The following is a 15,052-nucleotide window of genomic DNA, read 5'->3' on the forward strand; positions in this document are numbered from 1 at the left end:
AGAAGAAGTCATATTTAAACCAGGACCTAGGGGATGAGTTGGAATTAGCTAAATGAGAGGCAAGGGGTGACCTAAGCAGGAAACACCCGATGCGGTGATCCAGAGAGAAAAGGAAGTATGACCACTCAAACAACTGAAAGAAATAGTGGTCTAAGCGAGTGATTTTGTAGAGAAACTGCTGAAGAGGTCAGCAGGGGACAGCTGATGAAGAATGTTATAGAGCCATGTCAAAGACTTTGAATTTAATCCAGATTGGTATTGGGAAGCTGTGGAAGGGTCGAAGCAGGAGAATGATATAATCGATTTTGCTTCAGAAAGATCCCTCTGACTGCACGCACACTGGGGCAAGATCAAGGTCAGGTTGACCAACGATGAGGCTATTACAGCAGTTTAAGGGAGAGATGATGGTGTTAGTAGAAATGGAGAGGAGTGGGTGGATTCAATAAATATGTAGAAGGTAGCATTGACAGTTCTTGGTGATGCATTGGTGTAGGAGATTTGGGGAGAGAGAAGAACCAAGAATGATGCCAGTATTTTTGGCTTGGACAATGGAGTGGATACTGATATAGAAGACACTGGATGAGGAGTAGTTTTGAGAATACACTATGATGAGTTCCATTCTGAACAGGTTGATTTGAAGGTACCCACTGGACATCCTAGTGCTGGTATATGGTAGGCAGTTGGCTAACACTATCTCAAGTTCAGGAGAGAGATTTAATTCACAGTTAGAGATTTGGGGGACAACTAGTTGGTAATTGAATCCTTGAGAGAAAACGAGCTATCCCTGGGTGAGGGTAGAGTAGGTTGGTGTTGAGTGAGAAGATGAAATGTCTGAGGACAGAACACTGAGCAATACAAACATTTAAGGGCTGGGCAAAGAGGAGTCAACAAAAAACCTGGGAAGGAAGTGTGTGTGGCTCAGCAAAGAAATAAGACGGCAATTTCAGAAGTCAGTAGCAAAGGGCTTTTCTAAATGAGGAAGCCTGTCTCCTTTGATGATAGAGGGGGAAAAAAGCCAATGGAGAGGAATACAGTGCAGATGTGGCTAAGGAAGGCATAAATGCTACAGCAAGGTCTTTCCGGAAACAGGGTAGCCGAGGAGTGAAGACTCACCGAGGAGACTCTTCTTCCTTTAACAATAACAAGAAGGATAGGAGAATGAGTGTGGAGAAAGGAGATGGGCTGTTGGTAGCAGAGGAAGCTCACACTGGATGGCCAAGACTTATTAGTGAAGTAGGAGTTGAGGTTTCTGCAGAGCATGCGTGTCAGGAGATGGAAAATAAATTAGATGGAAGGAAAGGTTGTGCCTTAAATGCCTTAAAGTTGCAAATTTCACCAAATATTCACTTGTAAGTTAGCTACTTTTAAGTAGTACTTGTGGATATTGAAGTGGTTGCGTAACACATCAGTAAATCTAAAATATCTTAGACTTTCAGGACTAGAAGGTGCAGGAGATATGAGGCAGAAAAGTAATATTTTCTGATATTCCTCTTAGCAGAATAAGCCTGGTTTACACAGTCTAAAAGAATAAGTCTGGCCCAGCCGCCCCCACCCCCACTGCGCTCAAGGTGGCCTCTCATTAGAAGAAGAAGAGGAGGAGGATGCCAACGAGGAATCCGAGGGAAGTAGCAGTGAGGAGGAAGATGAAGGTGCAGAGCAGGAAAAAGGCATGGGGTCAGAGGATGCAAGGAAGAAGGAGGAGGATGAGTTATGGGCCAGCTTCCTCAATTACGTAGGACCAAAACCAAAAGTGCCCCCAAATACACATGTTAATGGAGGAGAGAAGACTGAAGAGACAAGTTCAAGTAAATTGTTGGTCAGAGCAGAAGAGCCTGAGAAACCGAAAGAAGCTGAAAAAATTAAAATCATTTAAGGTGTTTGATTTTGCTGGTGAAGAAGTCAGGGTGACCAAGGAAGTGGATGCTACATCTAAAGAAGCCAAATCTTTCTTCAAGCAAAACGAGAAAGAAAAGCCCCCGGGTCCTGCCGCCGCAGCTCTGCCAGCGCTCCCTGCTGGGTCTGGGTTAAAAAGATCACGTGGCATGAGCAGCCTTTTGGGGAAAATGGGAGCCAAGAAGCAGAAGATGAGCACTCTAGAGAAGTCCAAATTGGATTGGGAGAGCTTCAAGGAGGAAGAGGGCATTGGTGAAGAACTAGCCATCCATAACCGAGGGAAGAAGGGGTACATTGAACGGAAGGCTTTTCTAGACCTGGTGGACCACAGGCAGTTTGAAATCGAGTGAGATCTCAGGCTGAGCAAAATGAAACCCTGATGCCATGGCGGGAAATCAATAGCAGATTAATCCTGTTGACAATGTGAGCTTCTGGTGCATCTGTGAAATATTTCTGGTGTTTCTCATCAGCTGTTTCCCAGCAAGGTCCTTTTTCCACGTTGAATTTCTGTCTTTGTATCTTGACCTCACGTGCTTTCATCCATTTTACTCTTAAAAGTTTGTCCTTGAAAAAAATAAAAATAGGGGCGCCTGGGTGGCTCAGATGGTTAAGCGTCTGCCTTCGGCTCAGGTCATGATCTCAGGGTCCTGGGATCGAGCCCCACATCGGGCTCCCTGCTTGGCGGGGAGCCTGCTTCTCCCTCTCCCTCTACTGTTCTCCCTGCTTGTGCTCTCTCACTCTGTCAAATAAATAAATAAAATCTTTAAAAAAATAAAAATAAAAATAAAAGTTGGTCCTACGAGAGACTGGTGAAGATGAGGACACCACTGGCCTTCCCTTTATCCTTCTGCGAAGGCCACCAGCCAAGCCCGCACGTCCTGGCCTGCCCGAGCTGGCCCCGGGGAAGAGCGCGACCAGTCTGGGGCTGAATTTCTGGGGCCCGTTCTGGAGTCGGCCTTGCTCCTGAGACCGAGGGAGGGAGGCCCCCGAGGGTGGGTGGAACGCCCAGTCCTTGGCAGTTTGGTTCTTGTTCCACTGCTGCTTCTCTCCCACTCTCTTCCTCTCTCCTGAACGGGATTCCTACTTACTGGTACAAGGTCAGGCTGAAAGTAAGCATGTATTATGCTGAATTAGGGATTTTTTTTTTCCCTTCAGCCTTTTTCGTCTTCCCAGAGTTCAAGTCAGTTTAAGATGTGCTCCCACCTCAATAATTCTTTCTGTCAAAGAAAACTCTGAAAGACTCTTTTTTTATACTTCTTAAGAAAATTTAAATTCCAAACTTCATAGTGATAAAGCAGTAAACCCCCCCCCAAAAGAATAAGTCTGGGGGCACCTGGGTGGCTCAGTCGGTTAAGTGACTGGCTTTTGGTTTCGGCTCAAGTCATGATCTCAGGGTCCTGGGATTGAGCCCCACGTTGGGCTCTGCGCTCAGCAGGGAGTGTGCTTGAAGATTCTCTCCCTCTGCCCTTTCCCCAGTGCACTCTCTCTCTCTCTCTCTCAAAATAAATAAATAAACCTTAAAAAAAAAAGAATAAGTCTGAGAGGCTCTTCTTAGATATAATTAAATATGCTGACACAACTTTAAGGTTCAGCATCAATAATAAAAGCTCTAATTTTGTTACAGTATTAACAGTTATAATAGTTATCACGTAATGAATGCCTCCTATATTCCAGATCTGACACCCGTCACTTTATGTTTGGTGATTCTCAACCATGTATTCCCACTACCACCGTCACCAGCCCCCCCCCACCCTGGGGACTTCTGGCAATGTCTGAAGATATTTTTGATTGTCACAACTTGGAGGGGTAGTCGTGGGTAGAGGCCCGCGAGGCTGCTATGTAATCCTACAATGCACAGGACAGGCTTCCACAATAAAGCATTACGCCACCTGAAATGTCAACAGTGCCAAGGGGGAGAAACCCATTGACATTAGAAAGAACTATACCTTCCTTGCTGGACTGTTGTGAGGATTACACAAAATGATAGGTATAAGTCTCTCTACTATATATATAATTAAATGGAAAATTGGGGAGGTTAAATAACATGCCCAAGGTCACATCACAAGGTCTGAAGAAGAACCAGCTTTTGAACCCCTCTGCCTGATTCCAAAGTCAAATTTAAACCACTAAATGCATGGCCATGTTGTATTCAAGACATACAGACTACCATAAAACCCAAATATCTCTTATGAATAATTTTTCCTAAAAATATATTGGTTACTACACTGAAATCTGCATTCCTCCTAAGTTTACCTAGGACCCACCCCTCAACTCTAAACCTTTTCCATCTGAGAATAACACAACAGCTTTGTCCTATAGAAAACAGACTTGAGTCAGGCGCATTAGATGCGGACATACCAACATGACATGTTTTACCATTCATGGGTGTCTTCCATTTGAAACATTTTCATGTGATGGCCAATTGCAGATCCATTCTCAAATACTATCCAATGTCCCCATGATAAGATGAATTCTTTCTGGGCTTTGGATTACAATTGGACTTCTGTGCTAACACCATCCATCATGCAAACTGCCCAAGTGCCTCTCGACAATCACTAGGCAGGAGCCAAACTCCAACCAAAGTACACAAATGTAGGTTAAAAAGTCCTCAGTGACTGTGGAGCTTTGGTGGGTTTTCTTTTTTTTTTTTTTCTTGGTTTTTTGTTTTGTTTTGTTTTTGTGACTTTTGAGTTTTTGCTACTTTTATTACAATGGTGACAGTAAACTTCTCCTTTGGAGGACTGTACCAACAATAAAGCAGGATAACTTCAATTCTCCCTAGAAAGAGGTTGATTTTTACAAAAGGCCTGGCCTCCATGTTGAACATTCTCCCAATTTGTGTTCCTCAGGGTATGAGTGCAAATGATTATACGGTTCATACCTTCTTCTCAATATGTATCTCAGGTGACCTGCTCATCCCAGTTTTCCCAGAACTGCTCGGATTTAAAACAGAAGTCCCACTTCCTGGGAATCCCTTCAGTCCTAGGCAACAGCAATATTGGTCACCCTAGATATGCCCAGAGATTAATAACTAACACTAGAGAACAAAAGCTAATATTACTGGTATTTGTTGAGGTTCAATCAGAAGGTTTGGTACCAGAATTCAGCTTGGTGAATATTGATCACCATTTTTGGCCCTCACCTATTTTTCTCAAAGATGATTTTTGAAAGAGGAAAATTCAATCAAACCCTGATATTACATCAACAGGTTGCTGGTGGGATCTCTCACAGGATGCCATTTGTCAGCAAGCAAAGGACTTCACACTGTAACACGGTAGTTGTCGATTCTAGCTGCATATAAAATCACCTGGGAGGGAGGACTTCAAAAAAATCCGGCTGCCCAGGCTGCACACAAGACCAATTAAATTAGAATCTCTTGGGGTGGGACTCAGGCAGCAGTGCTTTTAAAGTACCTCCGACTGTTACGATATACAGGCAGGGTGAGAATCACTGTGGTAACAATGAAGCGTCCTTTTTCTTCACTGTGCATGTGGTTTGTGAGGAGATGGAGTTGTTAGCTACTTATGTTGTATGACTGAAGGATCCCAAGAAGGTCTCTGCTGCCCCTCCCTCCCCATCAAATGTTACATTATCCAAAATGGTACTATTTTTAATTTTTTTTTTTTAAAGATTTTATTTATTTGACAGAGAGAGAGACACAGCGAGAGAGGGAACACAAGCAGGGGGAATGGGAGAGGGAGAAGCAGGCTTCCCGCGGAGCAGGGAGCCCGATGCGGGGCTCGATCCCAGGACCCTGGGATCATGACCTGAGCCGAAGGCAGACGCTTAACGACTGAGCCACCCAGGTGCCCCTATTTTTAATTTTTTAATTTTTTTGTTTTTTAAAGATTTTATTTATTTGACAGAGGGAGACACAGTGAGAGAGGGAACACAAGCAGGGGGAGTGGGAGAGGGAGAAGCAGGCTTCCCGCTGAGCAGGGAGCCCGATGCGGGGCTCGATCCCGGGACCCTGGGACCATGACCTGAGCCGAAGGCAGACGCTTAACAACTGAGCCACCCAGGTACCCCAAAATGGTACTATTTTTTAAAAAAAGATTTTATTTATTTATGAGAGAAAGAGAGAAAGCACAAGCGGGGAAGGGAGGGGCAGACGGAGAGGGAGAAGTAGACTCCCCGCTGAGCAGGAAGCCCAATGTGGGGCTCCATCCCAGGACCCCGGGATCACAACCTAAACCGAAGGCAGACTCTTCACCTACTGAGCCACCCAGGCGCCCTTAGAATGGCACTATTGAAGATCAACAATCTTCCTCTAGAGATACATTAGCAAAGGCAGGCAGGAAGAGAAAACAGTAACTATTAAGTTTTAGAAGGATTTTCTGTCTTCAGGAAGCCCTAATTCAACTGTTTGGAAAGGCTCACCTACCCTTATGCTTGTGTCTGACCCAGAAGATGAAAGACTACACAAGGAAAACATTGTCAATCACAAAACGTTACCATGAATAGACCTGATACCAAAGCAGAGGTACTGTTAACCCCTGTGTTTACTGCAGCATTATTTACAACAGCCAAGATATGGAAGCAGCCCAAGTGCCCATCGATACATGAATGGATAAAAAAGTTGTGATACACACACACACACACACACACACACACAGAAATATTACTCAGCCATAAAAAAGAATGAGATCTTGCCATTTGTGACAACACGGATGGACTCAGGGGGTATTATACTAAGTTGAAATAAATCAGAGAAAGACAAATATCATATGATCTCACTTCTACGTGGAATCTAAAAAACAAAACAAACAACAGACTCTTAAATACAGAGAACAAACTGCTGGTTGCCAGAGGGGAGGGGGTGGGAAGAGGGGTGAAACCAATAAAGGGGATTAAGAGGTATAAACTTTTAATTATAAAATAAGTAAGTCACCAGAGATGAAAAGTACAGCATAGGGGTTATAGTCAATAATATTGTAATAACGTTGCTGTGTGGCAACAGATGGTGACTACACTTAATCATGGTGAGTGCTGAGTAATGTATAGAATTGTCAAATCAATATGGTGTATGCCCGGAATGGGTATAACATTGTATGTTAATTATACTTCAATAAAAAATAAAAGTAAAGGTGCTTTTACAGTCGGTTGGGTCAGACCAAGGCCCCAAGAGAGTTAGCCATTTGGGGTTGAGCCAACAAGAGGGGAGCCTCATCTAAGTCATAGTCATGATTAAAGGTGAGACTTGGACATGAGGTCAGGCCACAAACACAATCTAAAAGATCCAGCTGCTTTTCCAGAGGACTTTCTATGGCCAATTATTCCTTGCTGGCCTATTTGAGAGTGTAGAACTAGGTTTGTCTTCACCTCACATTCTACCTCTTCAGTAACATTAGAGCAAGTTGGTACTATAATAGAAGACAGCTCCAAAAAATTCAACCTTCGAAGCAAACTGAGCTCATAGTGATTTGTGTGGATCATAAGATATCATAAGAAAGTTTCTCACTCTGCCTCTCTGATTCAATAAAGTCTGAGGAGTGATTGGAGCCAGGGATTCTGTGTAGCCCCTCACTGATGACAGCACTGGGATGGTCACTCTGCCTTATAAAACCGTCCCCAAATTACCTTTCCCAAACAGTTGTCAAGGTGCCCGAAATCCTGCCATGAGAAACACATTCTTTCAAGTATTGAAAACTGGTTCATATTAAAGAAGCTTTTATTAACCAAAAAAAGCTAGTATCTTACACTAGAAATTCCGAGCCGGAAAACAATATCCTAGCCTCATTTTCTAGATCTTTAAAATGGTTGCCACAGCCAAGCCCCACTATTTTCCACTTTCTAGGTTCTCACTTCCCTTCCCCTTTCCCTCTCTGTCTCTGTCTCTCTCACTCACACACACACACACACACACACGCACACATACACACATACACACACACACAAAACTGTTAGAACCCCCCTACCCCCAACCCCCCGTTTAAACCTTATCAGCCAAGACCTTGCTGGTGATGACTTGACAGCTGGCTGAGAGCAAGATGGGTCTTAGGGAGAAAGGGGGCAGATACTATAAAAGCAAAATTATTTAGGGGATGAAACTGAGTAATATTCACTGTATCCTGGGCCATTGATTTTTCCAATGGAAGCATCAGGTTAGGAATGAAGGGTTACATATGCAAATAAAGATCAGCCAGGCAGCCATGTATAACCTTTGGTTTCAAGAACAAAGTCTTTTCATTGAATTGCATGTGTGTGTGCGGGGCGGGTGGGGGGGAGTGGGTCACCTTAAATGTATGATGTCATTGAGATGTTCCATACCTCTTTACCCGAGGGGCAATAATTAGATGTCAGGAATACCGGGGAGTTTTCTGGGCTATTAAAGAAAAATTCCACTTTTATCATCTCTGAATGATAAAGCTCCACATTCCTAAAATAGTTAGCTTAAAGCAGCGAAAGTCTAAATCTTTCTCAAATTTAGAAGACAAATAAAATTGGAAACACATATAGCATCAGTTAGGCATTTTGATGGATTTGCAGCTGGGCAAGACATAATTCAGGAAGAGTTAAATAACAAAAGTTGGAGTTTTAAATGTTTCACCCTTACGGGAATCTTACTGATAATATTACAACAGGTAATGTCATAAAATACGGTGCGTTCATCTTTGAAATAGAACAGAAAAAAAAAATACAGAATCCAAGTGAATAGTGATCCTTTTGGAATAGCAGCAGTTTTAAGGAATAGAAAGTCATCGCACAAATGGTTTTGGTGCTGGAACAAGAAAGAGAGAGCAGACCAACTTCGTATCTAGCCCTGTTTGGTTTCATTGGTTTTATCAGGAATGTTGGTCAGGGAGCATGCTGAGAGTGAGGATTTAGAGGAAAAAATGTGCTGTGTCTATAGAGAGTAAAATGCTGAGTGGGTTTGATTCCAAATTCACCACAGGCCAGGAAAAAGATTGTGCAGATCTCTGGCCCCTTGTTGCTCACACATGGCCTAGGCCTCACATTCAGTAGCTGCATTTGCTTTTCAAAGAATGGGGTCATTTTCTCAGCCCACACGTCTCATTAAGTTCCAAACACTTCCCTAGGATATGAAACCTCCTCTTTCTCTTTCACCGTTCCTAGCAAAGCTGGCTTGTTCACACAATACTGAAAGGGGCTGCTCTTTGGTGTGCAGACAGGATGTTCCATTGATCTATCTTGCTGGAACAGCCCATAAGCATTTGTCTGTTGGTGTCTCATACAAACGTCAACTGTTTCTGCCCAGACTGAATGAAATGATTTCTAGAAAACTGTGTGATGTTTGCGGCATTCACTCGAGAAGAATTTACTGGATATTCAGTCTGTGCAAAGTATCGGGCTAAGCCCTGGAACAGGAAGGGGGGAGGAGGAGACGCTACAGGAAATGTTGGAGAGACACAAAGATGAACAGGCAGTAGCTTCTGCCTTTAATAATAAGAGCTAATATTTTATTCGATAGTTAATTTGTGCCAGGCGCTGTCCTCATGGCTTTACATGGATTAGGCAGTTTATGCTTTACAAAACTACTATACCCTCTTTTATAGGTGAGTTGAGACTACGAGAGATAAGTCCAAAGTCACACGGCTAGTGACGGGCTCGAGGTTTGAGCCTGGTCTATTTGACTCCAAAGCCAGAGTATATAACCACTATGTTCTAGTGCTTTCAGAGACTTGGTGTCGACTTAGGGAAAGAAACATGCACAATGACCTCTCATAAAAGGCATGATATGGGAAGAGTCACAAAAGATCAAGCAAATGCCATGGGACTACAGACTCAGGAGCAATTCATTTTCCAGGAAGACTTTATGGATAGAGCAAACACTGAGCTGGACCTTAAGTGAAGACCCAAAACCTCCTAGGGAGGGTTTGGGTAGGTGGAAGCGAGGAAAAGAGTATTTCAGGTAAAGGAGTTAAGTCACAGAATGACGAGTACAACCTAACGGAACACTGCATGTATCAGAGAACACAGGGTCACAATGAAAAGGCTATAAAGATTGGCACCCCAGGGTGCCCGGGTGGCTCAGTCAAGTGTCCGACTCTTGATTTCGGCTCAGGTCATGATCTCAGGGTCATGAGATCAAGCCCCACATAGGGCTCCGTGCTCAGCAGGGAGTCTGCTTGAGATTCTCTCTCTCCCTCTCCCTCTGCCCCTCTCCCCCTCTCTTTAAATAAAATAAAATCTTAAAAAAAAAAAAAAATATTGGCATCTCACTGTCACATAGCTTGAATGCCAAGTCAAGAAGTCAGGATTTTATTCTTTCTGAAGTCCATAATGGTTTTGGCACAGCCAAGTGAGATGATCAGATCTGTGATTTGGAATGAGAGTTTCGGTGGCACCTTCAATCACGGAAGGGGCATCAAATGGATTAGAGGCCAAAGACCCGTTGTGTGACTAGAGATATTGTCTGGGCGAGGGCTGGGTAGGAACCTGAACCAGGGCGTTTTCATGGGCAATGGGGTAGAAGCAGCTAACCTGAAACAGTTGGTAATCAGGGCAGTTGGTAACTGACTGCAAGGGAAAAGGATGGTTTGAAGGGGATGCCAACATTTCTAGCCTGATTGACTAGGCAGCTTATTGTGCCCCTGAGACAGGGGACGCCGAACAGAGTAAGTCTGGAGGCAGGAGGTGACCATGAATTAGGTGATTTGTAGGAGGCTCTGCAGCGGGCTGTGGTTGGTCATACCTGAAGCTCAGGGAAAAGGCAAGAAGGTAGATTTAAGAGTCACCCAGGAGAGGATATAGTCTAAACAGAAGTGAGACTACTCAGGGGGAGTATTGTTAAATAAGAAAACGATTTCTGTTTCTGGCAATAGGATGAGCGTATGGAGAATACTCTCTCAATAAAGAATGCCTACTTAGAACGGCCCCTGACACACCAAGCACAATGTGGGGGAAAAAAAGAGTGCCTAGAAGTCTGGATAAAATATGTTCCACGTTGGGACACCTGGGTGGCTCAGTCAGTGAAGCGTCTGCCTTCAGCTCAGGTCGTGATCCCGGGGTCCTGGGATCGAGCCCTGTGTTGGGCTCCCTGCTCAGCAGGGAGTCCGCTTCTCTCTCTCCCTCTCCTGCTCCCCCTGCTCATGCTCTCTCTCTCTCTCAAATAAATAAATAAAATCTTAAAAAAATATGTTCCATGTTGTTTTTATTTATATATTTAAGATTTTTTAAAAATTTATTTATTTGAGAGAGAGAGAGCACAAAGGGAGAGGGAGAGAGAGAAGCAGACTCCCCGCCGAGCAGGGAGCCAGCCGTGGGGCTCGATCCCAGGACCCTGGGATCATGACCTGAGCTGAAGGCAGATGCTTAACCGACAGCCACCCAGGGGCCCCTCCGTGTTGTTTTTAAAGTGAAGCTGAGCTGAAGTTAAGCAAAGGAAACAGAGAAAACAACAGGGCCTGATTTTCTAGAGTAATCAAGCTAGAATTTGCCTTGGGCCAAATCTACTTATCCTTGGTGGCCACAGTTGGTATTAAAGGACCATGTGGCAGGACCAGGGACAGGGGATAAAGTGTTGAGACCCAAGCAAGGTAGTTGGGCTGACTGGAGACCCTGCCATAAAGCTAAAATACTCTAAGGGTGACTTCTTCAGTGAATGACCTAGAAAATACCCCCTCTCTACATAAAGATATTTACCTACCTAGGGATCAGGCATGGGGTTTGGAGAAAAGTTCTTTCCTCTGAGAATTCCTAACCACATGCTCACACTCAAGCACTTTTGGGAGCAGAATACTATGTCTGTGTCTTCAAAACCACCAAACAAAAACATTAGTTTATAGTGGTCCTTGGTTGATAATGCCTCTGGGCACACTGCAGTAGTAAATGAAAATTTTCTCTGGAAGAGTTTTACGTGGCCTCAAAGAATTCCCACAGATAAAATTCCAAAGAGCATGAGCTCACAATGAAAAAAAATCATTAAACCTACAAAGAAGCAAGGCATTATGTGTAGGAGTCTGCAGAAACAGACTTGCAAAGAGTGCAGATACAAAAATGATCAGATATTGAATATATAATAAGTACATTTGATATGCTAAATGGAAGAATTTTAAAATGATTAAGAAATAAACTATGAGACTCAGAAAAAAACACTTGAGGAAGTAAAACATCCATTTATGATAAACACCCTCAACAAAGTAGGTTTCGAGGGAACATACCTCAACATAATAAAAGCCATCAAAGAAAACCCCACAGCTAACATCATCCTCAATGGGGAAAAACAGAGCTTTTCCCCCAAGGTCAGGAACAAGACAAGGATGTCCATTCTCACCACTGTCATTTAACAGAGTACTGGAAGTCCTAGCCTCAGCAATCAGACAACAAAAAGAAATAAAAGGCATCCAAATCAGCGAGGAAGAAGTAAACCTTTCACTGTTTGCAGGTGACATGATACTCTATATAGAAAACCTTAAAGACTCCACCAAAAAACTGCTAGAACTGATAAAAAAAAAATTCGCTAAAGTCGCAGAATACAAAATCAACATACAGAAATCTGTAGCATTTTGATACACCAATCAATAATGAAGCAGCAGAAAGTGAAATTAGAAAACAATCCCATTTACAATTACACCAAAAATAGTAAGATGCAGAGGGATAAACCTAACCAAAGAGGTGAAAGACCTGGACTCTGAAAACTATAAAACATTGATGAAAGAAATTGAGGATGACACAAAGAAATGGAAAGACATTCCGTGCTCATGGATTGGAAGAACAAATATTGTTAAAATAGCTATACTACCCAAAGCAATCTACACATTTAATGCAATCCTTATCAAAATACCAATAGTATTTTTCACAGAATTGGAACAAACAAGTCTAAAATTTGTATGGAATCACGAAAGACCCTGAATAGCCAAAGCAATCTCGAAAAAGAAAAGCAAAGATGGAGGCATCGCAATTCTGGACTTCAATTATATTACAAAGCTATAGTGATCAAAACAGTATGGTACTGGCACAAAAATAGACACATAGATCAACGGAACAGAATAGAAAGCCCAGAAATGAACCCACAACTATATGGTCAATTAATCTTTGACAAAGCAGGAAAGAACTTCCAATGGGAAAAAGATAGTTTCTTCAACAAATGGTTGAGTTGGGAAAACTGGACAGCAAAATGCAGAAGAAAGAAATTGGACCACTTTCTTTCACCATACACAAAAATAAATTCAAAATAATGGATTAGAGACCTAAATGTGATACTTGAAACCATAAAAATCCCAGAAGAGAACACAGGCAGTAACTAACTTTTTTGATATTGGCCATAGCAACTTTTTTCTAGATATGTTCCCTGAGGCAAGGGAAAGAAAAGCAAAAATGGACTATTGGGACTTCATCAAAATAAAAAGCTTCTGCACAGCAAAGGAAGCAATCAACAAAGCTAAAAGGCAACCCACAGACTAGAAAAAGATACTTGCAAATGACACATCTGATAAAGGGTTAGTATCTAAAATATATAAAGAACTTAAAAACTCAACACCCACAACATGAATAATCCAATTAAAAAATGGGCATGGGGAGCCTGGGTGGCTCAGTCAGTTGAGTGTCTGACTCTTGATTTTGGCTCAGGTCATGGTCTCAGGGTCTGGGATCGAGGTCCAAGTCAGGCTCTGTGCTCAATGGGGAGTCTTCTTCTCTCCCTCTGTCCCTCCCCACACTCGCAGTCTCCCTCTCTCTCTAAAATAAATAAACAAATCTTTTAAAAAGTGGGCAGAAGACTTGAACAGACATTTCTCCAAAGAAGACATAGAGATGGCCAGCAGACACATGAAAAGATGTTCGTCATCACTTACCATCAGGGAAATGCAAATCAGTACTACAATGAGATATGACCTCACACCTATCAGAATGGCTAAAATCAAAAACAGAACAACCTTATGATCCAGCAATTGCACTACTAGATATTTACCCAAAGAATACAAGAACACTAATTCAAAGGAATACATGTACCCCTATGTTTATAACAGCATTATTTTCAATAGCCAAGATATGGAAGCTACCCAAGCATCCATCAGTTGATGAAATTGATGAATGGATAAAGAATATGTGGCATATCTATACAATAGAATACTATTCAGCCATAAAAAAGAACGAAATCTTGCCATTTGCAAGGACATGGATAGAACTAGAGAGTATAATGCTAAGCAAAACAAGTCAGTCAGAGAGAGACAAATAACATATGATTTCACTCATGTGGAATTTAAGAAACAAAACAAATTAGCAAAGGGGATTAAAAAGAGAGAGAGAGAGAAATCAAGAAACAGATTCTTAACTATAGAGCACAAACTGATGGTCACCAGAGGGGGGTGGGGGATGAGGGAAATAGGTGATGAGCCCCAGGTGATGTATGGCATTGCTGATAACTAAAACTAATAGGACGCTATTGGAATTAAAATTAAAACTTAAAAAAAGGAAATCAACTATGAAAACTGAGTAACAGGTTTGAAAAAAATGAATTAAAGAGAACTCCGAGAAATAAAAAATATGATAATTTAAGTAGAAAAATAGAACCTCTCTTGATGGATTAAACAGAGCCAAAGAGAATCTGTGGATTGGAAAACAGGTCAGATGATATTACGTAGTCAAAAGCACGAGGAGACAAAGATACGAAAAAAAAAAAAAGCCTGAAAGAGGTTAAGTTGGCAAAATGTCTGAAATACATCTTAATTAAGTTTAAGAGGGCAAGAGTAGAAGGAATGTTAAAGGAATGATCTATTCAAGGAGATAACATGGTAATAACTTTTTGAGATTTAATAAAAATGAAACGAGAGGGGAAAAAATCGGTGTCTTGAAGAACTGAAAGGGCTTGGAAGAGGAATCAGCCAAGAAAACTGAAAATGACTTATTAGGGAGGAGAAAGAAGAACAAAGAGAATCCAGTGTCAGGAAGCAAAGAGGGAGTATGTTTCAAGAAGGCCGTGGTCAGTAATTCTAAATGTTGCAGACACGTCGAGTACGGTGACGATCAGTAATCACTTACTGAGCATCTGCTATACGTCAGACAACAGTGCTAGATGTATGAAGATGGATAATGCATAACCCTGGGACTTAAAATTAGGGAAGAAATGTAAACAAAAGTTTACAATCCAATGTGACTAAGGCTGTAATAAACATGAGCAAAATGGTCCATGAACAGAGGGAAGGAGGTTTCTTTTGTGTGATTTTTCTTTTCTTTCTTTTTTTTTTTTAAGATTTTA

General features: G+C 42.2%; 1 long non-coding RNA gene and 1 pseudogene across 1 annotated transcript in view; both read left to right on the forward strand.

The window, feature by feature from the left end:
- Positions 1-15,052, forward strand: part of LOC118534338 (uncharacterized) — a 173,070-nt gene that overhangs the window by 122,340 nt on the left and 35,678 nt on the right. The window lies entirely within an intron of this gene.
- On the forward strand, positions 372-2,626 carry LOC118527761 (craniofacial development protein 1 pseudogene; annotated as a pseudogene).

This window comes from Halichoerus grypus, chromosome X (assembly GCF_964656455.1).
Source record: "Halichoerus grypus chromosome X, mHalGry1.hap1.1, whole genome shotgun sequence".
NCBI lineage: Eukaryota > Metazoa > Chordata > Mammalia > Carnivora > Phocidae > Halichoerus > Halichoerus grypus.